The 27,672-nt window shown below is 43.9% G+C and overlaps 1 protein-coding gene across 1 annotated transcript in view; it reads left to right on the top strand.

Moving 5' to 3' along the window:
• The first annotated feature begins 5,896 nt into the window (after nt 1–5,896).
• Nucleotides 5,897–27,672, top strand: part of CDK17 (cyclin dependent kinase 17) — a 1,919,677-nt gene continuing 1,897,901 nt past the window's right edge. The window contains exon 1 of the mRNA XM_044087623.1: nt 5,897–6,017. The gene's annotated coding sequence lies outside the window, so the exon portion shown is untranslated. The remainder of the gene's footprint in view (nt 6,018–27,672) is intronic.

The raw sequence follows: 27,672 nt of genomic DNA, 5'->3' as shown, positions 1-27,672 counted from the left end.
GAAGAACATAGTACAGTTTTTCTTCCCAGAATTTTCCAGTAAAGGTGAATATATGTTTCATCTTTTGGATGTACACAGGCAAATTTGTTTTTATCTTCATCGAACTAAAGATTTCAAAAAATCTGACCAATTGTTTGTATCCTTTTCTCATAATAGATTGGGCATGGCAGTTTCCAAAGTGACTTTAAACTAGCATTTGACCGATTGCATATCCTTTGTCTATAAACAGAAAGGATGGTCTTTGCCTAAGCTGCCAAGAGCACATTCGATGAGGTCTATGTTGACCTCTTTAGCTTTTTTGGTCAAGAGCTTCAATAGATGATATTTGTGCAGCTGCTACTTGGTCCAATATTCATACGTGGAAATGAATGAAAATGACAACATTAGATACAGAAGTTACGTACTCACCATAACAGTAACATTGCATCTTTGTTGTCCATTTTCATTCTTCCTCAACTTCCCACACATCTAACCCCTTCCATTCCTTCCTGGTGGACGGACTCCTAAGTGATTTTCCTTTTGGAAAATATCGTTCTTGTTTGACCTCTAGTTTCATCTCTGCTGGTTCTTTTCAGTTGATTCTGTATTGAACAAGCCATTTTTACTGGTGGCAGCAAACTCGACTTATATTAGACTAGTGGAACATTATGGGTAAGTGAGGAGCTCAAGGGTAGGATCCGTGAATCTAGTAAAAGTAGCCGACCCAGATACAAGACCCATTAGTTGAAAGAGTGAAAATGGACAACACACAGATGCATCGTTTGGTGAGTACATAACTTTTGTTTTCAGACAAATGGTTTCTGAAGTTCATTCATCAAGGTTACAGATGGCAAAGGGGCAGAAATTCTCCCTTTCCAAGGGGGTCATTCTTCATCCTGCAGATCAGACTCTCTTGCTTCCTCCGGTTCCATGTTGTCCTAAAGAGAGGTAAAACAAGTTCCTCCTTCCCAGATTGGGAAGGGTTTTTATTTAGGGATGTTCTTAATGCCAAAAAAAAGAAAGATCGCTCCAGTTATAGCTCATTGCAGGCTGCAGGGTACCTACATTTTTCATATTTAGACTTGCTTCTCTCTGCATCATTTTTAACATGTCAGGAATCTCTCTCGGGTGAGAGAACATTGAAAAGTCTTTCCTGACTTCTTCACCCAGAATTTTATTACTGGGGTGTCAGCTAGACACCTCAATCTAAAGAGCTTTTCTTCCACAGGAAAAAATAGATGTACATGTAGATCTATTTATAAGGTATTCCACTTAAACTTTGGTCACTGTGAGGGGGATACCTCAGGATTTCTGGTTTCATGGCTTCTATGATTTTCATGATACCCCTGGCAAGACTCCACATGAGAAAGCTACAGTGGTATCTGAAGTCTGTCTGTTCAGTACCAACACCCTTTGTCTTTCCCAATCCCAGTGCTAGGGTTTGTCAAGAGAGCTCGTTTAATGGAGATAACAGATATCTGTAAATCTAAGTCTTCCATTCACCCACCCTGTTCCAAAGCAGTTAGTTACCACAGATGTCTCGGTCCTTGCTTAGGGAGCAGTTTCAGGAGTGATAAAAGTATGGGGCTGGGACTCCAAGGACAAACACAAGCACAAAAATATCAGAGCTGGTTGGCCTGATCAAGGCAGTCAACTCTGAACCATGTTTGGTCCCTGGGACCTCTTCAGGTTGTGAAAGACAATGCCACAGTCACGTGGTACATCGACAAGCGGGGGGACCCAGATTGTACCCCGTTTGCAGACTAGCTATGTTAGCTTGGGATCAAGCTTCACAGCACAGACTCACCGTACAAGCATTCTACATTCCGTTAAGAGCAAAACTGTGTGGCAGATAAGCTGAGCAGGACCAGAGCAGACCCTCATGAATGGAAACTAGATCATGGGGTCTTCCAAGATTTGATCCATCTGTGGGAATTCAAGACTTCATTGCCTCTTCTCTGAACAATCAACTGGCAGAATTCTGTTACAGGACTCCATGCAAGATGGCCTGGATGACAAGTGCCTTTTCTTTTCCTTGGACAAGAATGTTTGTTTTCTTTTCCACTCTTCCCACTGATATCTAGAGTACTTTTGAAGATTCAGAAGGAATGCCCCATGATGATTGTCATGACTCCCATCTGGCCCAGACAACTGTGGTTCTCCCTTAATTTGCTAATAGCCAAGGGCATTTACCACAAGCTTCATCAGAGACTGGATCTGCTCACACAAGAATAGGGGTGTTTGAAATTGATTGATGTTGAGGTTTATCATTTGACTGCCTGGATGATGGGTTCTGTTTTAGCTACCTATTTACTGTGGAGCAGCAGGTATTAATGGAAACAAGAAAGACAGCTACTAGCAAATCACATATTAGCAAATGGAAAAAGTTTTTGAGTTGGTGCCAATAACATAACCAGCACCCGGTTAAGGCTAGTTGTTCCCTGGTCTCTCAGTATTTTTGTGAGTTACTATCCTATGGCCTTTCTTATTCCTCTGTCAGGGTACATTTTATCAGCCGTTTCAGCTTGTCTACCAATAGATCCTGCTCTTTCAATGCAGTTTCATGCCAACATGATAGGTAAACTAGTGGCCTTAACTTGGGGATCTTCATTTTGTGTTGGAGAAGCTAACACTTGCTCCATTTGAGGCAGCTAACATGGCTGATTTAAGGCTCTTAACATGGAAAACAGTTTTACTTATTGCTCTGACCTCTGCAAAAAGAGTTTTGAGATGCATGCTCTTATGGTAAGACAAGCCTATCTCGTTTACCACAGGAATAGGGTTTCTTTGAGAAATGATCCTCCTTGTATGCCTAAAGTGGTATCCAAATTTACTTTTAAGTCAAACTATCCATCTCCCCATTTACTTTCCTAAACCTAAAAATGAGGGAGAAAGGATATTCCATATCTTGGATGTCCACAGACAACTGTGGTACTATCTTGACAGAACTAAATCTTTCAGCTCTTCAGATCAATTGTTCATTTCTTGCGAAAGTAAAAAGGGTAAACCTGTGTTAAAAGACTATTTCCCAGTGGTTGTCCAAGATTATTACTCTTTGTTATACTTGCCATATTCCAGGCAGGGTTAAGGCCCACTCTCCCAGGGCCTTACTTCATCTGTGGCTTTTTCGAAAGGACTGGATTCTAGAAGTATTCTAAAGGCTGCTACTTGGTCCTCTAGCCATACTTTTACAAAGCACTATAAGCTTGTTTCCTTTTCTAAGTCCAGTTCAGGCTTTGTTAGGTCCATTCTCCCTCCAGGGGCTTCTGTACTCTTGTTCTTCACTTCCAAATGTAGTAAGCTAGGGTAATCCACCCATATAGTTAAGGCTACTGCATCACTGATCAGTATGATGAGCATAGTACAGTTGTGTAAGCAAACTGTCTAAAACAGTAGATGTTCAGATGATCAGTGCTGCAGTAGCAGCTCTCTCCCTCCATCCCCCTTATTTTTAGTGAGTGTTTTTATGCCAGGGCGTGGACGGTTGTTTTATTGTTGTGCATAGTATTATGCTTTCATTTCTTGGCCTTCCTCCCTCTGTTAGCAGGAAAGCGCTGAAGAGTTTATTTCCCAGACTTATCCTTTAGTCAGCTCAGCTCAGGCTGCCTGCAAGTTTGGGTGTGTAGAAGGTGCCCTGAAGCTTTGGAAGCTGGCTTATGCCTTTGGCAGGATATAACCAGTATTGCTATGGCTACTGCAGCACTGATTATTCAGACACCTACTGTTATGGTACGTTTACTTACACAACTGTACTTTGTCTGCTGTTCTACATATTTTGGGGGTTGAGGCTACTGGGGTTTCTGACCGCTGATACAATTCGTAATTGCTTTTTTATATGGCTACTAAAAGACATCATCAACGAGAGAATGCAACTGCAGACATTCATTCATGAGTTCCAGTATTCGTGGGAATTTTAAAGCTTAAATTTTTTATTGAAAGCCTAGTGAAAAGAATTTTCTTTTGCAATAAATGATTGTAATCACAAAGATGTGATTGGGAGAAGGGTAAGTTTTTTTTTTTTTTTTGTTATATCTGTTTGCTGCTTCAAAATTTGTCTTTAAAGATAGAATTTTGTTTAGAACTTGTGTACAAATGGACATTGAATCTAGAACGCGTGTACAAACGGACATTGAATCTAGAACTCATGTACAAACGGACATTGAATCTAGAACTTGTGTACAAACGGACATTGAATCTAACTTAAACTGCACTGCTCACTTGACTGTTTTCTCTCCTCATTACTGTTACCATGGTGAGTAGTGCACTGTGTGGATGTCCAGAGGGCAGCTAAGGTATTGCTTAGTCAGGACTTACTCCTTTAGAAAGAATTCTCAGCTGTTTGTTTCTTTTGAGACCAAGTCTGGTGGGCAGAGTTTCCAAAATTACCATTGAGTGATGGCTTTGCCATTGCATAATTTTTTTTTTGTATTTTTCATAATAAGCCCTTGCTTGTACTTTCTAAGGCACATTCTTCTAAAGGTTTGCTTATTAGATGTCATTTGCACAACTGCTACTTGTTCGTCATTGATTTTGTTTGAAATACTATAAATTAGTTCTGATTTATTGTTAGAGCTCCTTCTTTATTGTCACTTAAGATATACTGGCTTAGGGGCCATCCTTCAGGAAGACATAGGAACTCTGTTATGGAGGGTGGATCCTCTCCTTTCAGATATGAAAGTTGTGTACTAACATAATTGTAGTCAGAATTCTAGTACTGGGCCATGCTCTTTGTTGACCCAGCCTACTTTCAGCCACTTTAGCTGAAAGGGTGTCTGTGTCTAACGTGTGTATATGTGTTTGTGATTATAGCTACTTCAGATATGATGAAGGATGGTTACACAGTGTATTATGGCATGGGGGAAGGTACTATGCAGCCTGGAAAAATGTTGACTCAACAATCATATACTGTGGTATAATGTAATATACTTAATGTTTTAGTGCTAGACGTTACAGATGGAAGTTGCATTATATTGTGGGGAAATGTGTATTCTGGTTTTAATTGGTGGCATTTTCATGTTTCTGTTTTGTATAATTGAAGACCAGGTGTGCATAACCTGTGGTGGTTACAATTCCAAATTCATGGACCAGCTCTAGAGAATACCCTCATCAAGTTCCTGGCTGCAAATTCAGTTAGTAAACAGCATTAACAATATAATTAAAGGAAAAAAAACTGTTAGTTGAGCAACATGACATGTCCTTTTGGGACAGCATCCAACCGTACTGCATCACTAATAGATCATTGGTTTCACTTAGTAGCTTTGGTATTACAGGGGACAGGAGGAGGATCAGTAGCAGCTAGTCTTCTTGTGCCTTCAATAGGAGGATCAAGGAACTTTGCTTCAGCAGTCCCAGAGGGAGCTTTCAGGAAAGCATTATGCCATGCCTCTCCTACTTGGGGGGGGCAAGAATTGCAGACCATGCCATTTAATAGAGAAAGTATGACCATTAAAGTCCAAGTCTCAGCAAAGCAGTATTTCTAAAGGGATATTAGAGGATAGGTAAAAAAAAGGTCCTTGCCCCATGTATGACACACATAGGGTTCTACTACCTATCCCTTATCCTTATCCCTAGGGAGGTCAATACAAGTAATTGATATCTAGAAGTAGGATCCTAATCACCTGAAATCACCAAGTGAAGGCCCCAAGCCATTTTTTTTTATTTTATCAACATGTGCAGTGCAACTTCATACCGGTAATATGTCAGTAATGTTACATAAATTATATAATTCAGTGCTGTATGACATTTCACTTGTTTGCCTGCCAGCTGCATACTTTCCCATTTTTAAAGGAATGTCTAGGTAGGGGACTTAAAACAGTATCTTGAAGTTGACAGTTAAGTATGTTACAATATTTGTATTTTCTGTAAATTTGTTCTAAAGTTCATGTATATGTATATAACATGTATGTACTCTTTTCCCAGCAGTGGGTACATTTCAGTTGTTGCCGTCGTGCACTTCTTGCAAGTCACTCCAAGCACACTGTCAGACAGCTCATGGTAGGGCGCATTGTTTACGGGTGGACAAATGATTCATTATTTAGGTAAGCAGATAACTGTCAAGGCCAATGTTTCATGTCCTGTGTTGTGAGCATGTTTCTTAAATTTTCTGCACCATATATTTATGAATAGTAACATAAGAAGACCATTAATTTGTACTGCATACCTGAATGTTCCAGAAGGCTGCTGTGTAGGTGCCAGTCTTGTTTCCTGACTTATTTTACTTTTCTGTCATTTGTCTGATGTGTACTGAAGTTTGTATTATACCGCCTATTAATGTTTGGTATTCTTTGATGGCCTCATATCATTCTATGTAAAACAAAATGTTCTCTCATTTGTCTTGTCCCCTTTCTGCCTGCCATTTATAGATTCTTCATGCCTTTTAGTTTTTTTCTGCCCCATCCCACATGAGCACCTCATGTGTGCATACCATAAATCTCCCTATCCTCTTCTTTGTTCATACCATTTCCCTGTCTCAGTCCATTTTAGCCATACATCCTATCCCCCTCAACTTATTCATGACCCTGCTTGTAGACTTCTTCCATTTATCAACTATCTCTTGGTGTGCACTGTCCAGAACTTGGTAACCGTACTTGTTTAAGCTCTTGACATAATTGTCTGCAAAAATAAGAGGATCTCTGCATCATTGGAACATACAATATCTTATGTTTTATTACCTATATATTAACTTACAAATGTTTTACTTTTGCCTGTCTTTAAGTTTTTATCTGCATATTATCACCAATTTTTTGTAAGGAGTTTGTTCTTTACTAAACTGACTGTTAAGCATTCATCTCATCTCTGCTTGGGTAAATGGAGAAGTAGGGTAAATGTCAGTGTCAACATGGCAAGTCCTCTCTAATAGACTGCATTAGAAAAACAAGCAAAAACAAGCTTAGGTAAGAGTTATACAACTTCCTGGGGCAGAACCCCAAATTCCTACTTGAATGTGGCCATGCCCCACTGAGTCACTTTTTAAGCATTAAGCTGGAGCATGTTGTCCGATGTGTCAGCATTAAAGGAGGTAATTACTGCTCTAGCAATGTGTGGCTCACTCCTTATGGTTCTGTCTTATAAATAACACACAGCATAATAGCACTGTCTAGACAATTGGTATCTGATCTTTATGGATTTAGCCAGTGAAAATCAAAGTATGCATCAAGCATGAAGAAAGTCCATCCATGATTACTGAACGTTCAAGAGAGCATTTATTCTGTTCATTAAAATATTTCATTTAGTGTTTTAAGTTTCCAAGATGAACTGCCTACAGACTGGTACTATATAAAATGTTTTCTGCTCAAAGCCATGAAATTTTGTCCGCCCTCACCCTTACCACTCTTCTCTGCCACAAGAATACATTTGCTTAGTCTTGTTTCCTTTGCACCCATCCATCTCGCACGCTGTTTTTAATGTCTTTTTAAAGTGCATTAAGATTAAATGTTAGTATTTCAGAACATAATTCAGTGCTGTTTTGGTCAAAGGTGTTAACACCAGACATTTGGGTGTGTACTTTACTTTATATGGATTGTTATAATGACCAGATTATCAATGTGCATTTATCAAGAACAAAGGGAGAGAGGAGTACAGTAGTTTAAAAGGTTGCCAAGCCCTAAATTAAATGCAGAAGTCCTCTTCACTTAATATATGAGGCAGTTAGTTACACCTGCAGTTTTGGTAGCTTGCATAAGAAAGTAGTAAGATGAAACATAAAATCCTGTTTGCCTCCTTCAAATCTAGAACACCTTTTGCTGTAGTGGTTTGCCATTTATTATGTCCAACTTGAAGCTTTCCTCTTGTCTGTCATTATTATGATTTTTTGTTTAGATATTTTCATCAGGAGTTTCCTGTCTGTGTTTACAGTTGAGTGGAATTTTCTTTTCTAAAATGGTAACGCAAGATGTTAAGTTGTCTATCTCGCCTTCATTCTTGCTGGTTGGGATCGGAGCCGATCCTCGGCTCCAACTCTGCCATCTTCTATAGCTCGAGAGCTGTGTACTGGCGCGAGGCTACCCCTTATCCCGTGATGCCTAGCGCTAGCTACCCAGATCTCATTTGCCACTCCAGCTGCAAGGTGTCGTTTTACTGGCTCAGGCTTGTATAAGATTATTATAGAACTTTTTTCTTCAGAAATAGCCTTTTTTTCTTAAGAATTATAGTTAACGTTTAGTCTTGGTCTATTGTCTTTAGCTTAGAGTGTTGTTTTAGTTCCTTTCCTCCCCTTTAGAACTCGTTTAATTTAGAGAGTTCTTCCCCTCCCCCCTCTTTCTCCCTTTTAGGTAGCCTTTTAAGTTAGAGGCTTCCTAGTTTAAAAAAAAATATATATATATATATATATATATATATATATATATATATATATATATATATATATATATATATACACACACACACTGAGCTGTAGTATACTGTGTATCATTTGTGATATTGTGTTGTGGTATTTTGTTGTTCACTTATCGGCTTTTTGGCTAAAATCTGTAGAATCTCTTGTGGTATTTTGTTGAATATGTCTAAAGAATCCAAGGTGTCTGGATTCAAGGAAGTGTGACTCATGCTGTCAGAAAATGTCTCTGACAGATGGGCACTTCTTGCGTCTTATTGCTTAGGCGCAGTGCACCTGCAGGACTTTTGTTCTATATGCCATGCATTTAGTCCAAGAGTTCTGCAGGAGCGTAAGAATAAACTTATTCTCAGGGGTCTTTTAAAGCCCCAGGATTCACCGGCCAAGACTCAGCCTGTGAAATCCCCCAAACCGACCAAATCGTCAGCTCCAAGCTCGGAGCCGTCATTGGTTCAAACTTCACCTGCTACTTCGGTTCCAGCCAGAACCAACAAGACTATCTCCCCGTCGGCTCCATCAGCACCTTCGGAGCCATCACAGAGTCACAAAAGGCTAAGGTTCCCTTCCCTGGAATCCATACATTCGGCTCCTCGATCTCCCCTGCTTCAGAGTGAGAACAGTCACAGATCTTCCCACTCCTCTCGGTCCTCTAGGCTCTCGGATCACAATGTGGAGAGAGTGGTCAGTAGGTTTCTGAAACCGTAGGCACTTGCCAAAATCTTGTCCAGCCCTCCTCAACAGGTGTCGGCTCCATCCACTTCTGTCGATGTTCCTCCTCCGACTCCTTTGAGCTCAGAGCCGGAGTTCGTTGGGGTTCGAGTCGTGGAACCGTCGGCTCAGATAACTATTTCTCCTTCGGTTTTTGTCTGCTCCGATTCCCTCGATGGCACCGTCCATCGAGGGATCTGGATGCCAAGACTCCCTCGTCGGCTCCGAGGGGGCGAGTGGCATCGGACCCTTGTCCGACACCGTTCTCCCTCTCGGAGCTTCGGCGCAAGTAAGTTTGGCTCCTACATCAGCCTCGGAGCCATCTCCCTCAGGGTGGAGAAGGATTACGATTTCCTCAGAACCAGATCCTTCTCTGCATCGTGGCAGGGATGCCTCCGATGTCATGATTAGCGTGTTGGCCTCTGAGTTAGCTCCACAATCAACCCCATCGGCTCCGTCCCCTGTAGTGCTGCGACAACCACTGCTCCTCCTCCAGACCCCAAGCGTGGGGAACCAGCTCTCCAGAGCACCCCATTGGGTGTTTCCTCTTCTTCCGAGGCTTCCTCTGATCATTCAGAGGAGCCCCCTCGTAAGACGAAGTGCAAGAGGAAGTACATTGACTCCCCTGAGTCTGTCACTTCGGATACAGACTTAGATGATTCGGAAGGGTCCCCGAGATCCCCCTCTGAAGATGTTTCCTTTGCGGACATCCTTGAAATGCTTAAGCAGAGGGGGAACTGGAATCCCTTAACCCCTACCGAGGATGAGTCTGTATTCCTGGATGCGTTTGGTTCCCGACCTTCCACCTCCTGGATTTCTCCGCCTTTCAATCCACTCATGTCTGTGGTGGCTCGAAAGGCTTTGTCAGCCCCCGATACAGTGAAACCAACCCCGAGGAGACCTAGCAAGTTTATCACTGCACCCCTTGATAAGCAGTTCCTGACCAAAGGTGTGCCTGTGGATGCCATGGTGGTAGCAGCAGCCACTAGAAAGGAGTTAGCGGAAACGTCTTCATCTGTCCATCCTCCTAACAAGGAGTCTAGGACTATGGATAGATACGGGAAGCGAATGTTTGCTTCAGCGACCTTTTCCATGAGGTCACTGAATTACTTATGCCATTTTACCCGACTTCAGAGGGATCTCCTTAAAGAGCTCGGAGATGCCTTTCAAGATCTATCAGCTGAAGGGGCTCAAGCTAAAGTTGCTTCCCAGCTGGTGACCCTTAATTCTGTAGTCAACTCCTCCATGAGGCTCATTTCCTATGCAGCCGATGGTGCGAGCAGAGCCGCAGGTACAGGCGTGGCCCTTAGGAGACACGCATGGATGCGACTGTGTAATTTTTGCGGAACCCTTTAGAGCATCATTCACCAACACCCCCTTTGATGGTTCTTTTCTTTTTGGACCACAGGTGAAAGACACTTTGACTTGGTGTGAGCAAGAAGGCAAGACTCTCTCTGCTGTGGGAGTCCGTTTTTCCACTCCTTCCAGACCATACCCCAAGGGTTAGAAGAGTGGTAAAATGTGGTTCTGAAAATCCCAGGGAGCCCCGCCTGACACACGTAGCGATTTTTCCTCCAGGGGTAGAGGAGGAAACAACAACAACAGACGCCGCCCTCATGGCAGAGGGGGTCCGCAGAACCAGGGCAGCAGAGAATCCTTCTCAGAGAAGCCCTTCCAGCATCCCTGAAGGGTTACCCAGCTGCCCCTCTCTGGAGGCAGGCGGGGGAAGACTTTCACTGTACCCAAAAGCCTGGCAAAGTTTTACGCAAGAAAAATGGGTACAGTAAGTTATATCCGGAGGTTACAAAATCCCTTTCTCTCAACCCCTCCCTTACCATTAAGCAAATCCCTCCCAGATGTTCCACCCAATATGAGGAACCAAGCAGTCATAGAAGTTTCAAAACTGCTAGAAAAAAAGAGTCATCCAGGAAGTCCTGGCAGACGAACAAGGATCCGGAACTTACTCAAGGTTCTTTTTGGTACCAAAAAAGACAGGGGACTTGGAGACTGATTCTGGATCTCGGCAGACTAAATAAGTCTGTTCAAAGAACAAAGTTTCGGATGGTCACGCTACAGTCCATTTCTACCCTTCCTGGGTCAGGACAATTGGATGTGCTCCATAGATCTTCAGGATGCGTATTATCACATCAAAATGGACAGGCGCTCCAGGAGATTCCTTCGTTTCCAGCTGGGAGCCAGTCATTATCAATTCAGAGCCCTGCTCTTTGGTCTCACCACAGCCCCCAGGGTGTTCACCAAATGTATGGCAGTGGTCACAGCTCACCTGAGACGTCAAGGATTCCAGGTGTTTCCATATCTAGATGACTGGCTCCTCACTGCTACTACCAGGCATCAACTCCTGCAAGCCAGGGACTACACAATCACAATCTGCTCCCAGCTAGGCATCACAATAAACTTCGAAAAATCTGCCTTATTGCCTTGTCAATCTATCACCTATATAGGAGCAGACTTCGACACAAGGAACATGTCCGCAACGCTTCTGCTGGACAGGGTATCTTTAATTCGCCAACAGGTGCACATTCTGATGCAGAGGAAAAGGATCCAAGTCAGATTCGTCCTTCAAACTCTGGGTTCCATGGCAGCGGCAATTCTTCTAATCTCACTGGCCCACTTTCACATGAGGATCCTTCAGTAGCTTCTGTTCACGCAGTGGTCTTTCCAAGAGCTGTCCATGTCTCACATGATCCTGATTACAGAAGCATGCAAAAGGCACCTTTCATGGTGGATGGTCTCCCCACTAGTGACACAGGGCAGACCCTTCATTCAACCCCCTCCGGTAGCCACAGTGACCACAGACGCCTCCCTGATAGGGTGGGGGGGCATTATCTGGGCAGGACAGTCCAAGGCACTTGGCAAGCTCACGAGTACCATCTGCACATAAACGTCCTAGAAATGAGAGCCGTGCTCCTAGCGTTGCAAGCTGTTCAAGACTCTCTTCCTTCTGAGACCATTACAATTCAAACAGACAATATGTCAGTGGTGTGGCACATCAACAAGCAGGGCGGAACCAGGTCCTACCCCCCTGTGTCGAGAAGCACTCAGACTGTGGCAGTGGGCGATTTCCTCCCAACGTTTTCTGATTGCGACACACATCCCTGGGAAGTTCAACGTCATAGCGGACAGGCTCAGCAGAGCTGTCCTCATGCCTCACGAGTGGTCTCTGAATCAGGAAGTTGCGGATCTTATCTTCCGCAAATGGGGACAGCCTTGCTGCGATCTTTTTGCCACCCCCTTCAACAGCAAATGCAGCAACTACTTTTCCCTTCTTCCGCTTCCAGGTCACACACCCAAAGACGCTCTAGTCCACGATTGGCCTAAGGGACTTCTTTATGCCTTCCCTCTGTTTCTCCTGATACCGAAACTCATGCAGAAAGCAATATCGTTGGGTTGCAAAATGATACTCATTGCCCCCTACTGGCCTCGACAGATATGGTTTCCGTTCCTGCACCATTACCTTCTCGATCAGCCCTGGACTCTGGATCCTATTCCAGACCTGCTGATTCATCAGTCAGGTGGGCTGCATCAGTCCCTTTAAACACTCCAGCTCACAGCTTGGTTGCTCCACTTCCAACCTTAGCCAGGCTTCGCAGCATTTCCCCGGCCGTACGTGAAATTATTGTCTCTTCGCACAATTCTGCCACTAGAAGGACTTACACTAGCAAATGGAAACGTTTTTCTTGTTGGGCAGAGGCTAGGAACATAGATCCCCTTTCAGCCCCACTCCACAAAATCTTGGAGTTCCTGGCAGAACTTTTTCATTCTGGGTCCGCTTCTGCTACAATCAGGGTTCAATTAGCGGCCATTTCAAACTTTCATGTTGGTTTCTCTAATGCAAACATCATGTCCCATAAGCTATGTAAAGCTTTCCTAAGAGGGACTACTCTCCTTAGACCCCCAGTGAGAGATCCCCCTCCTCCTTGGGACCTAAATTTGGTACTAACCTCCTTAATTTTGCCCCCTTTTGAACCTGTAGCGTCCTGCTCCATTAAGTTTCTATCTTGGAAAACTCTTTTTCTGGTAGCTATTACTTCAGCCAGACGCGTCTCTGAACTTCAGGCACTATGTGTCCGTCCTCCATACTTAGTTTTTCATAAGGACAGGGTTGCTCTGTGGACTAATCCCCTCTTTCCTTCCGAAAGTCTGCTCAGAAAATAATTTAAGCCAATCTATAGACCTACCTGTGTTTTTTTCCCAATCACACCAACAAGGCAGAATACAAATTGCATCAATTAGATGTTCATAGACAACTGCGTTTTTACCTGCATAGGACGAAGGACATAAGAAAGTCAGACCAACTATTCCTTTCCTATGCTTTGGGCAAACAAGGTCTTCCAGCTTCAGAAGCAACCTTATCCAGGTGGTTATCTCACATTATTACTTTCATTTATCATTTGAGAAACAAAGAGTTGCCTATCAAACTGAAAGGTCATTCTACTAGGGCTTTGGCCACCTCTGTAGCATTCCAATCTAGGTTGCCCATGGATTCTATCTGTGCAGCTGCTACGTGGGCAAATCCTCATACCTTTATTTCTCATTACAAGCTAGATATGGTTTCCAGGAGCAGAGCTGACTTTGGTTCCACTGTTCTGAAGAGTCTGTTCCAATGAAGAATTGTAGGTGCTAGGGACGCTGTCCCAACCATCAAGAATGAAGGCGAGGTAGACAACTTAACATAAAGAAGTTATGTACCTACCATAACATTCCATGTTAGTTGTCTTCATCTCGCCTTCTTTCTTGCGTCCCACCCTCTGTCCCCCTGTCCTATTGGATCGAGTGGAGTTCTGGTTTCGCTGGCTGAGTGTTCTCTGGTTGTTTCCTCTACTGACTTAGAGAGTATGACAGGTATGCTCAACCTGTTTGTTTGGACAGGTTGATTCTCTGGCTATGTCTGGGGTTAGCTTTTAGAAACGAGATCTGGGTAGCTAGCGCTAGGCATCATGGGATAAGGGGTAGCCTCGAGCCAGTAAACAAACTCTTGAGCTATAGAAGATGGCCGAGTCGGAGCTGATCCCAACCAGCAAGAAAGGAGACGAGATGAAGACAACTAATATGGAACGTTATGGTAGGTACATAACTTCTTTTTATTTAGGCTGTGTTCTGACAGATCTTCTTCGTGTTTCACTGTTGCAGTCATTACATTTGGGTAATCTGTTGGCAGGTTGCCGTCAGTCAGCCTGATTAACAAAGTCTTGGGTCCTGCGTCGGTTGCTGTCCTTTCTTCCATGACGTCAGGTCATCAAGGGTATAAAACATGCAGCCGACATCATTACCTCAGTCTTTCTTGCCGTGCGGTGCCCAAAGCAGAAGCAGTTCGCAAGTGCCGTTCGGCCGACTCCTAAAATTTTCATTTTCGAGTTTCATCTTAAAGCTAAGTACCCTGTTGGGGTAACTTTTTCTTGCTCCTTACTGATGTCAGTAAAAGTTACTAATTACATTACTTGTGGAAAGCAAATACCCCATAAAGATTTTCATCTGTACTGCATTCCTTGCCTAGGCCCTGACCCACGACATAGCTTTCTGTCGGTTTTGTGCTTTATTTAATCAGAGCACTATCCATTGTCGGTACATTTATTCAGAAATGACGTCGGTTAGCTGTCTGACTATTGGAATTTTGAAAAAATGCAAAGATAAAGACAGAGACAGGCTATTGAGGTCCAAAACTGCCGACGACGCTTCTCCTAAGCCAGTTGCCAGTTCGACGGTACTCATTGAGGCGCTTTGGCAGCCCCTGATACCCGCTACTTCTGACTCGCAGGCCTCTACTGAGACCCATTCGGAGTCAGGTGTGCCGCGAGATACGTCAACTATGGAATCCATGCATGTCTCTACCTTGGATGCATCTGGAGCCGCTGTGCAGGCACTGGCTTCTGAGGGTGTATTCAGGCCTACAGACTTGCATATCAAACCAACTCCACCTTCAATACTAAGGCCTAAGTCTCTATCTATGTTGAAAAAACCAACACCCAGGCCACATATTCAGGCCCCTATGCCTAAAAAACAAATGATCAAAATGGCTGAAGACCTAATTACTCCAATCAGGGGTAGTCAACCCCCCCTACCTTCTAAGAGGCCTAGACCTGAGCTTGACTATAACTCTTCTGATCAGGACTCTGTTTCTTATGACTCTTCTAATGATCTGGATTTGTCCATACCTACTTATGAGGATTCTAATGCAGAGAATTCCATTCCCTCTGCTTCCCCCCCTGAGGATTTTTCTTTTGGTGAAACTTTACATACCTTAAGGGAGCATTTCCACTGGGAAAATCAGGAATTCTCTGATTCAAAAAAGAGGCTTAGGGATTTTCTTCTTTTACCTCAGCATAGGCCTTTGGCTATACCTCCTGTACTAGACATTGTTGATGATGTGTTTTCTGAATCCAGTATGGTCCTTGATTCCCTGCCTCCAGCACCTTGTAAACTTGACAGATACTACAGGGTTTCTGAGTCCCACAAGTTCCTTTTCAAAAATCCTGTTTCAGATCCTGAAACCATTTCTCAAGGGCCTAAGGGCATTAAGGCTTCTACTGCTAAAAATCCTACCCATTCTGATAGAGACTCCAGGTTGCTGGATAGATGGGGTAAAAAGGTTTATACTTCTGCAACCTTGGCTATCAGGGCTTTAAACTGCCAATTTCATATGTTAAAATATCAACAGCATATTATTGGACTGCTTAAACAGAAAATGATGTTGATTTTTTGACTGTGTGGAAAATAAAGATTTACAGGATTTATTGCATTCTGCTGAACCAGTTAGAAAACATACTTTTCAATGTGGTTTTGATTGTTTAGAGGCCTCTTGCAGGGCTGCTGTTACTGGGTCTGTGCTTAGAAGACATGCTTGGCTTAAGGCGCAATCTCTGTCTTGATCATGTTAAAGCAAAATTGTTGGATGCTCCTTTAAATCAGGACTGCCTGTTTGGCAATAAGGCTGAAGAAGTTTTAAAAAAGATGGAAGATAAAGCTACATCTATGCAAACTGTAAAAGATTTCTTACAAGTGCAACCTCCAAGATTTAGTAGGCACTGGCCTACTAAGAATTGGTCCTTTCCAGCTCCTTCCAGATCCTCTCAAGCCAAGTCCAGACGCACCAAAAGCGCCAAGTTTCAGTCCCAAGGGACTCTCAGACCTAAGCAATGGGGGGCCTCCACTTCCAAATCTGGAAATAGCAAGACACCCCCTATGGTAAGCAGTCTCAATGACTTTCCTTTAAAATTACCAAGCACTTAACCTTTCAGCCGCCCCTTTGGGGGGAAAGATTGCTCTTCATGCAAAAACTGGGAACTCATAACCCAGGACAAATGGGTTTTAAATATAGTGTCCCAGGGATACAGATTTCATTTCCACACGTTGCCAACACCAAACGGGTGGCCAGACCTGCCCCCAAATCAGTGGGCAGAGGCTCAGAAACAAGTATTTTCCCTCTTAAATGTGGGGGCTATTAAACCAGTACCAGAAGAGGAAAAGGGGCAAGGGTTCTACTCCAGGCTTTTCCTGGTACCCAGAAAAGACAAAACATAGCATCCAATTCTGGACCTGTGTATTCTAAACACCTTTCTGGACAGTCCAAAATTCAAGATGCTGACTCTTCACCAGTTACTTCCTATGCTAGGCAAAGATGCCTGGTTGGCAACTCTAGATTTAAAAGAAGCTTACCTGCATATCCCAATCAAGGAATCTTGCAGAAGATACCTACGCTTCAAAGCAGAATACTTGCATTATCAGTTCTCTGCACTGCGCTTTGGCTTGTCTACTGCACCCAGGGTATTCACAAAAAAAAAAAATACTCCAGTAATTGCATTTTGCAGGCAAAGAAATATACAAATATACCCATACCTGGACGATTGTCTAATTCAGGCAGAAAACCAGGCCATTCTTCTAAATCATCTGGCGTTTGTAAAAAGGGTTCTAACTTGTCCAGGGTACACCATCAACGAAAATAAATCACAACTGGTACCCTCTCAACAAATTACATTCCTGGGTGCAAGCTTGAATACAACTGCCCATATGGCATCATTTGGTAACTTACTTCAAACAAGTGGCCACAAAAACCCTGCTATATCTGCAAGACAAATACTGCAAGCCTTAGGGTTCATGGCCTCCTGCATTCTTCTAATTCCATATGCAAGACTGCATATGAGGAAACTACAGTGGTACTTAAAATGTTTATGGAGTCAGCATTATCACTGCCTGGAAGCAATGATTCCTATCATACCTTGCCTATGCCTGGAGTTCCTTTGGTGGGCAGAGGCCTGCCATCAAAACAAGGGACTACCATTCACACTACCCCCTGCTGCCCAGACCCTAACTACAGACACATCAGACTATGCATGGGTGGTTCACCTGGCAGGGAAGTGCATTCAGGGCAAATGGAACCCAAATCAAATGCACCTACATATAAATCAAAAAGAAATGTTAGCTGTACAGAATGCTCTGAGAGCCTTCAAGGACTACATTCATCCAGGACAATTAATGATAAAGACTGACATCACCACGGTTATGTGGTACATAAACAAACAGGGGGGTACACATTCCTACCCCTCTGCAGACTAGCCATGGCATTGTGAACATGGCCTTGAGCTACCAAGTGCACCTACAAGCTCAATTCCTGCCAGGAAAACTGAATACAGTGGCAGATGGACTAAGCAGAAATCTCATAGACCCGCACGAGTGGAAACTGGAACCAAGGATTTTCAACATGTTGACAAATAAATGGGGGAGCCCAGACATAGATTTATTTGCCTCCCCCCAAAACAACCAGTTGGACAAACTTTGCACAAGGACTCCTCACAAAAAAGCCTGGATAGTGGATGCTCTGTCCTTCAGCTGGAAAAACCTATCAGTCTACACCTTTCCCCCTCTGCCTCTGCTCACCAAAGTTCTGTTAAAGTCAAACAGGACAAACCAAAAATGATTTTGATTGCTCCAGACTGGCCGTGCCAACACTGGTACCCACTCCTGTGCAGTGTGTCACACATATCTCCGTGGCACCTGCCTCAAACACCTTCCTTACTATCTCAGCAGGAGAGCCAAATTCTGCACCCTCAGCTACCAACATTGAACTTTGCAGCTTGGCTAGTCACTCAGCATCCCTCAGCAAACCTGTGATGGAGGTCATCTTGGAGGCAAGAAGACCTAGTACTAGAAAATCTTATGCTGACAAATGGAAAAGATTCTGTGCTTGGAATCAGTCTCAAGGAATGGGCACAGCAGCGCCCAATTTACCTCAGATTTTACAATACTTAACTGAGATGCATCACAAGGGCCTGTCTTTTTCCTCCATTAAAATCCACGCCTCAGCCATTTCAGCTCATAACACAGAACATCCACTCTTTTCTCATCCGTTACTCAAGCAGTACCTCAGAGGGGCCAAAAACTTGAGACCACCCAGGAGAGTTCCAACCCCTGCTTGGGACCTTAACTTTGTATTGGAGAAACTCACTCTACCTCATTTTGAGCCAGCTGCTACTGCAGACTTAAAATTTCTTTCTTGGACAACAGCCTTCCTTCTAGCAATCACTTCAGCTAGAAGGATATCTGAGTTACAGGCCCTTATGGCAGTGAAGCCTTTCATCATCTTTCATGCAGACAGAGTGTCACTCAAGACCAATCCATCCTTCATGCCCAAGGTGGTATCCAGTGTGGCTCTTAATCAGTCCATTCATTTGCCAACTTTCTTTCCCAAACCACACAACAAAGGGGAAAGGATTCTGCATTCATTGGATGTGCACAGGCAGCTTAGATTCTACTTGGATAGGACTAAAACTCGAAGAAAATCTGAACAACTGCTGGTAGCATTTGCTGCAGGGGCAGAGAGAAAGACTATTTCAAAACAAAACATTTCTAAATGGATAAGCCATTGCATTCATTTCTGCTATAAGCACCATGGAAAACCTATCCCCCAGGGGATCAGATCTCATTCCACCAGGGCTGCATCTACTTCTGCAGCCTTTCTCAGAGATGTTCCTACCAGGTATATTCTAGAAGCTGCTACCTGGAGTTCAGTTCATACTTTCACCAAGCATTATCATTTACCAATTTTCTCTAAATCCAGAGCTGGCTTTGCCACTGCTGTTTTGCAGGGTCTTATAGCTGGTCCTAACTCTGTATAAATCCATCCTCCCAAACATAGCTTTGGAAATCTACCCAAATGTAATAACTGCAACAGTGAAACACGAAGAACATAGTACAGTTGTGTACACTTACCATAAATGTAGATGTTCGAGTATATTCACTGTTACAGTCCTGGTTACCCTCCCTCCAGCCCCTTGTTTTTCTCTGACTATACCTTTACTTTCTGCTACTATGTTTAAAAGCCTTTTTGGTGTATTTGCTTTTGGTTGGAGGTATATTTTTGTGTTTTAAATTTTATTTTGCTCCCCATTCGGGGGGCACCTGACATGTGGGGCAAGAAAAACTGAGGTAATGATGTTGGCTGCATGTTCTATACCCCTGGCGACCTGACGTCATGGAAGAAGGGACAGCAACTGACGCAGGACCCACGACTTTGTTAATCAGACCAACTGAGGGTAACCTGCCAGCAGATTACCCAAATGTAATGACTGCAACAGTGAATACACTCGAAAATCTACATTTATGGTAAGTGTACACAACTGTACTCTCCTCAACTAGCAAGAGTCTTTTCCTCAACAGCTGGCAACCAGCAAACTCCAGCCAGAACTCAACAGTACCTGCTCTGTAGTTGTGCTGATCCACTGCTTATTCACCACAGTTGATGGCATCAAAGAAACATCTGGAAGTTATGCGTACAGGATGCAAACTCAGGAGTGCTTTGAAAGTGTTAACCTCCACAAACTAGCAAGTTCTTCTGCAGAGACTCTCAATGTTCAGTAGTCCTATCTCACCTTCATTCTTTTCATATGGGATCGGAGCCGATTTTCGGCTCTGACTCTGCCTATTGACAAGCTGGAAGACTTCTGGTTGGCTCGTGGCTAGGTAGGTATCCCATGGTGCATCAGTACCATCCCCAGATCTCGTTTGCCCTGTCAACGAGTTTGGTTGTGCTTCTCTTTGGCTCTGGCCAAGTGATTGCATTTTTTCCTCTCTACCAAAATTTTCTTGGCTGTTTAGTTTAGTATAGTTCTGTATAGCTAAAATCTGTTACTGTTTATAGTAATCAGTTAGAGTAGTTGTTGTTATAGTTGTTATTCTATTTGTGCCATTTGGTGCAATTTTTGGCCCTTGGCCTTTACTTTCTTTCTTGGTATCCTGTGTACTAGTTTTTCTATTGGAATTAGCGTAGGCGCCTTTTGCGCACTAGTAATCTGTGTTTTTTGATAGAGTTTGGCATTTTCCGCTTGCTATTTAGAATAATTATTAACTGTTACTAGCATCGTTTTTTGCTGATATTGTTAACAGAACTACATTCTGTTTGTGCTTGACATCAATTTTAAATTTGTAAAGAACAGGAGAGCGTTGCACCACAGATAATAAACCTTTGTCTGTAACTTCAAACGTACTGGATATCCAATGTGATGAACATACAGCTTCAAGCAAAAACTTCAATTATAACAAACGGACAAGCGCTTTCAGCTTTTTCAAGCCTTCTTCAGATCTGAAGAATGCTTGAAAAAGCTGAAAGCGCTTGTCCGTTTGTTTACATCAGAAGGGTTCTTCGCTTTTATGTTCTGTATGGTATCCTCTTGTTTTAATATTGTGGAACTTTAACCTAAGTGTTACTTGGCTTTTGCAGTTGCAAAGCTATGCTTACACACTGTGAACTCAGCATAGTAGAGCTTATAATTGAAGTTTTCGCTTGAAGCTGTATGTTCATCACATTGGATATTCAGAATGTTTGAAGTTGCAAAGTTTTATTATCTGTGGTGCAATGCTCTTCTGTTATTTACATTTGTTGTTGTCTTGTTGAGCATTCTGTAGCTGAAGTCACTTCTCTTCTTGGACAAAGTTTAAATGTGTGTCATTCTCATTCTTACTGTATTAGTTTAGTGTGTGATATCTCTTACCTTTCTAACTGTTGGGTCTGTTTCAGTTAGAAGACCCTATCTCTTCCTTGCCCGGGCTAGGCCCGTTTAAATTAGAGGACCCTAGTCCTCGTGGTATCCTTTCCTTTGTATAGGGCTAGGCTTGTTTAAATTAAAGGACCCTGTCCTCTTTCTTCTTCTCTGTGTGCGTGTGCTTTATTGATCATCAGAATGTCAAAGAGAGTAAGGAGCATAAGCCATCCGGCTTCAAGAAATGTATTAAGTGCTCCCAAAAAATGTCGATAACGGATGGTCACAGTAATTGCGTTTAATGTTTAGGGGCCATCCATTTACAGGAGACCTGTTTATTTTGTCATGCATTTAGTCCTAGGGTGTTGCAGGAAAGGAAGAACAAGTTAATTCTAACAGGTCTTCTTAAACCTTCCTTTGAGGAAGATTTGTCTAGTTCCTCCTCATCCTCTAAATCTACCAAAGGAAAGTCAAAATCTTCCAAGAGGCTCTCCCCGGCACCGGCTGGTGTCTCGGAGCCACCTCTTAAAGTTGCAAAAACTGTCTCATCGGCTCCTCTGACCTCGGAGCCGACTGAGAATGGCATTGTTGTTGCAGGATCAGTTCCAAGTTTTTCGGAGCTGATCTCTGAGACTATCAAAACTGCTTCTCGGAGCTGGTCTATTGACCCTCTACCCATCTCCTTGTTAGTGAAGTCTCCTGTACTTTTGAGATCTTGATCTCCTACTATGTCATCCAGGTCTTCCAGGAGTATATCAGAAGAAGATGTGGAGAGGGTAGTGTGCTGAGATTATTGAAGTCGTCTGCTTTGCCTAAATTGTTGTTGGCTCCAACCCAGTCTGCTCCGGAGCCACTCAAGCCCGTTCAACCGTCTGTATTCATTCCTCCATGCTGGCCTTTTGGAGCCGGAGTGCTTGGTACCACCAGTGGAACTTTCGACTCCAGCTCCCATTGTGGCTGTTTCAGAGTCGAGTTCTGCTCCGACACTTTTGGTGCTGTCCGTAGTGTCCATGGACCGAAGCTCTCCAGTTGGCCCCGACAGGGATGCTTGGAACCAAACTTCTTCGGTTCCAAGTCTTCCCCTCGGCTTGTCGGCTAGGGTGAGTTCGGACCCTGCGTCTATTTTGAAGCTGATGGCTCTGCTGCTGACAGCATCCTCTGTCTCCTCGGAGCCGGAGAGGTCGGCTTTCGAGATGATGAGTGTGCTGTCCCGACCGTCAGCTCCTACCAGAGGTACCGGCACCCCCCCCCATAGCACCCACTTCTGTCTCGGCTCCTACTCCTACAGTGGCAGCAGAGACCCCCAGCCTCAGGAGCCACTGGCTGGTAGCCCCCACTCTTCTGAGACCTCCCCGGAATGTCCTTCTGAGGAGCCCCCACAGAAGAGGACTTGTAAGAGAAAGCATGTCAACTCTCAGGATGAGTCTTTGGCATCTAACACTGACCTTGAGGAGTCGAAAGGGTGCCCCAAGTCATCCTCTGGTGATGTCTCCTTCGTAGACATTCTGGAGATCCTTAAACAGAGGTGTGGCTGGCCCAGTGTCACCCCTTCTGATGAGAAGTCGGTGTACCTGAAGGCTTTCAGGTCTCAACCTTCTGCTTCTTGGGCGTCTCCACCCTTCGACAAACTGATGGATTTAGTTAGTCAGAAGGTGTGGGATACTCCTGATGCCATGGAACCAGTCCCCAGGAGACCGAATAAGTTATTTTCTTCCCCTCCAGGAAAAGACTTATCTAAAGGTGTGCCTGTAGATCCCATGGTGGTGATGGCAGCCACTAAGAAAGTGTTAGCTGAGACTTATTCTTCTGTTCATCCGCCGAATAAGGAGTCTCGAACGATGGACAGATATGGGAAGCATATCTTTTCTTCAGCAGCATTTACCCTTAGAGTGCTGAATTACCTTACTCACTTTACGAGGCTCCAGAGAGATGTCCTTAAAGAGTTAGGAGATTCTTTACAAGGTACATGTACTGAGGGTATCCCTGACAAGGTTTCTGCCCAGATGTTCATCGTGTTTCTCTGTTGCAGTCATTACACTTGGGTTATCCTGCTGGCAGACAACCCGCAGTCGGCCTGAATTCCAAAGTCCTGGTCCGGCTTCGGTTGCTGTCACCTCTTCCCTGACATCAGTGCGCCAGGGGTATAAAAGATGCAGCCGATGCCATTTTCTTCAGTCTTTCTTGTCCCGCGGTGCCCGAAGCAAAAGCAGTACGCAAGTGCCGGTCGGCCAACTCCTGAGATTTTCGAAATCGAATTTCAGATCCGAAGTCTTCAATAAAGCTAAGTACCCCGTTGGGCAAAGTTTTTTTCTTGCTCCAGACCGATGTCAGAAAAAGTTAACAATTGTATTTCTTGTGGGAAGCAAATACCTCATAAGGATTTCCAGTCTTACTGTATTCCTTGCCTAGGCCCTGACTATGACGTTGCTAGTTGTTGGTTTTGTGCTAGATTTAACCAACGCACTATTAAGCGTCTGTATGATTTTGCTTTTCATTATTTTGGCAGAAGGTTTAACTACATAATGCTGTCAGAACAACTGACTACCAGAATTCATAAAAAACGCAAGGATAAAGACAAGGACAAGCATCCGAGGTCCAAAACCAACGACAAAGCCTCTTCTAGGCCAGTCGCCGCTTCGCCAGTGCTCAGTAAGGCGCTTTCGCAGCCCCTGACTCCCGCTTCCTCAGAGCCCCAGGCCGCCTCCGACTCCCACGTGGAGACATCTAGGCCTCTGGATACTCAAGGTATTGGTCCTTCGGAAATTAATCCCTCAGATGGGTCCGGTGCCGCTGAGCAGGCATCTGCTTCCGAGTGTCTTCAGACCTACATAACTTTATATAAAGCCTACTTCAGCATCCAAGACAAAGTCTAAAACAGTTTTAAAGATAAGGAAACCAGTACAGCATTCTCCAGGACAGGCTTCTATGCCTAAGAAACAGATGCTCAAAATGGCCGAAGACCTAATTACTTTGATCAGGGGTTCCCATCCCCCTCCTGATAAGAGGCCTAGGCAAGACACTGAATATGATTCCTCTGATCAGGTTTCCATTTCCTCTGGCTCCTCTTCTGATCAGGGATATTCTGTTCCTCCCTATGAGGATTCCGATGCTGAAGAGTCTATTCCTTCAGCTTCTCCTCTGGAGGACTATTCTTTTGGGGAAACCCTGCATACCATGAGGGAGCATTTCCATTTGGAGAGCCAGGATTATTCCGATTCTAAGAAAAGACTTAGAGACTTCCTCAGCACAGACCTCTTGCAATTCCTCCTGTTCTAGACATAGTAGGTGATGTTTTCTCAGAGTCCGGACTGTCTCCAGACTCTTTACCTCCTGCCCCTGTCAAGCCAGACAGATACTATAGGGTCCCAGACACCCATAAATTTCTTTACAAAAACCCTGCTGCTGACCCAGAAACTATCTCACAGGGTCCCAAGGGGGTCAGAGCTGCTTCTGCCAAAAACCCTGTCCCCTCAGACAGAGATTCTAGGGCTTTGGACAGATGGGGGGAGAAAAGTTTACACTTCTGCTACCTTGGCTGTAAGGGCTTTAAATTGTCAGTTTCATATGCTCAAATATCAGCAATATTTAATGTCTTTGTTAAAACAAAAAATGTTGACAAATTCTGAATGTACTGAGAACAAAGAGTTGCAGGATTTATTGCATGCAGCTAAACAAGTGGGAAAACATACTTTGCAATGTGGCTATGATTCACTGGAGGCCTCGTGCAGGGCCTCTGTTACAGGTTCTGTTATTAGAAGGCATGCTTGGTTAAAGGAACAGAATCTGCCTGATCATGTTAAAGCAAAATTATTGGATGCTCCATTACAGCATGATACTTTGTTTGGTGTTAAGGCAGAGGAGGTGTTAAAAAAAATGGAGGCTAAGGCAAAATCTATGCAGACAGTAAAGGATTTCTTCCAGGTATAGCCACCCAGATTTAGCAGAAACTGTCCCTCTAAGAATTGTTCCTTTCCAGTGTCAGACAGACCACAAAGAGGCAGATTCAGATGCCCTAGAGGCAGGCAACAGCCCCAGGGCTCATACAGACCCAAACAATGGGGTGCTTCTACCTCCAAAAGCGGAGAAGACAAATCACAGTCTTATAGAAAACAGTCCCAATGACTTCCCTCTGCCAATGCCAAGCACTTATTTTTTGGCAGCACCCTTAGGGGTAAGCTAGCACTTTTTTCACAAAACTGGCACAAAATCACCCAAGACAAATGGGTCTTAAATATAGTCTCTCAGGGCTACAGGTTCCACTTTCACACCCTTCCAAAGGCAAAAGGTATGCCAGACCTGCCACGCAATCAATGGCAAGAGGCACAAAAACAAGTTTCATCTCTCATGGACATGGGGGCTATTCAGGCAGTGCCACAACAAGAGCAGGGACAAGGATTTTACTCAATACTTTTCTTAGTACCAAGAAAGGACAAAGCCTGGAGACCAATTCTGGACCTGTCTATACTAAATACTTTTCTGGATGTCCCAAAATTCAAAATGTTGACTCTACAGCAGCTTCTGCCCATGCTGGGCAAGAAGGCTTGGCTTGTAACTTTGGACCTCAAAGAGGCATACCTGCATGTCCCCGTCAGACAAACTTGCAGAAGAGACCTCGGATTCATAGCTGGCTCAATGCACTACCAATTCTCTGCACTGCCCTTTGGCTTATCTACTGCACCCAGGGTCTTCACAAAATGCCTGGCACCAGTAATTGCATTTTGCAGACAAAGAGGAATTCAAATATACCCCTACTTGGACGACTGCCTTATTCAAGCAATACTACAGCATCTGGCATTTGTAAAAATATTACTAATTTGCCTAGGGTACACAGTAAACGAAAATAAATCAAAACTAGTGCCCTCTCAAGAGATAATATTTCTGGGTGCAAGCTTAAATACAACTGCCCAGATGGCTTATCTCACGCCAGACAAACAAAAGCATCTGACTTCTTACTTCAAAGACATGGCAACAAAGACCCAGTTATCTGCAAGGACAGTTCTGCAGGCTCTGGGCTACATGGCATCCTGCAGTCTACTAATTCCATATGCAAGACTGCATATGAGGAAACTACAATGGTATCTAAAAAGTGTTTGGACTCAACATAGCCACAGCATGGAAACAGTAATTACTCTCATTCCCTGCCTGCAACAGGAATTTCACTGGTGGGCACAGGCCTCTCACCCCAACAAGGGACAGCCATTCACCTTACCCACTGCCAGGCAGACACTAACAACAGATGCATCAGATTATGCCTGGGGGGTGCACATGGCAGGAAAATGTATTCAGGGCACATGGCTCACAAACCAAATGCATTGTCATATCAATCAAAAAGGGATGCTAGCTGTGCAAAATGCCCTGACAGCCTTCAGGGACCAACTTCATCCAGGACAACTACTGATTAAAGACAGACAATACTACAGTCATGTGGTACATAAACAAGTAAGGGGGCACACATTCCTACCCCCCTCTGCAGGCAAGCCATAACTTTGTGGAACACAGCATTGATTTATCAAGTACATCTGCAAGCCCAATTCCTGCCAGGAAAGACAAATACTTTGGCAGACGAACTAAGCAGAACCCTCATGGATCCTCACAAGTGGAAACTGGATCCACAAATTTTCAACATGATAACAGGGAAATGGGGATGCCCAGACATAGATCTGTTCGCCTCCCCTCACAACTGCCAGCTACAGAGATTCTGCACTCAGACTTATCACAAGCAAGCATGGAAAGTGGACGCCCTTTCATTCAGCTGGAAAGCCCTTACAGTACATGCCTTCCCTCCTCTGCCTCTCCTCTCCAAGGTACTCCTAAAGGTCAGACAAGAGAAGCCAAAAATGATACTGATTGCCCCAGACTGGCCACGCCAGCACTGGTACCCAATCCTAAAGAGCTTGTCTCAAGGCCCAGCCTGGACATTGCCTCTAATACCTCATTTGCTGACCCAACAGAATAATCCGATCCTGCACAGCCAATTCAAAACCCTAAATCTGGCTACATGGCGGATAATGTAATCATTCAAAACACACCTCTCTCTAAAGCAGTTATGGATGTTATTTTGGCGGCCAGGAGGCCCAGCACCAGAAAATCTTATGCAGAAAAATGGAAATGATTCTGTGCTTGAACCAAGCGCAGGAAATTGATTTGCTTGAACCAGAGACCAAACCATAGCACCACCACTGCCTTACTCTCCTTTACAAACACTATCCTTCAGCATAAAAACAATGGCTATCTCTCCTCTGCTACTTTCCTAGACCTATCTAAAGCATTTTACATGGTCCCACACAAACAACTTATCTCTGTCCTCAATAACCTATCCTTCTCACAATCAGTCACCAACTGGTTTCAGAGTTACCTGTCTGACCGCCAACAATCCGTTGTATGGCAGAATGACATATCTCCCCAACTACCTGTCTCCATAGGGGTTCCCCAAGGATCCATCCTTGGACCCCTACTTTTCTCTGTTTACACCAATAATCTAGCCTCTGCCACCAAACATGGCACACTCATCCAATACGCAGATGACTCTACCATCATCTGCTCAGCCCAGTCCCTACCCAAACTGCAAAAAGTTTCTACAGGAAGCCTTTTCCTCTGTTGAAACATGGTTATCCGATGCCCAATTAATACTCAACCCAAACAAAACTAAACTACTCATCTTCC

The sequence above is a fragment of the Protopterus annectens genome, chromosome 11.part0, assembly GCF_019279795.1.
Source record: "Protopterus annectens isolate FY-2018-M chromosome 11.part0, PAN1.0, whole genome shotgun sequence".
Taxonomy (NCBI): domain Eukaryota; kingdom Metazoa; phylum Chordata; order Ceratodontiformes; family Protopteridae; genus Protopterus; species Protopterus annectens.
This window is presented reverse-complemented; position numbering and strand designations above follow the sequence as displayed.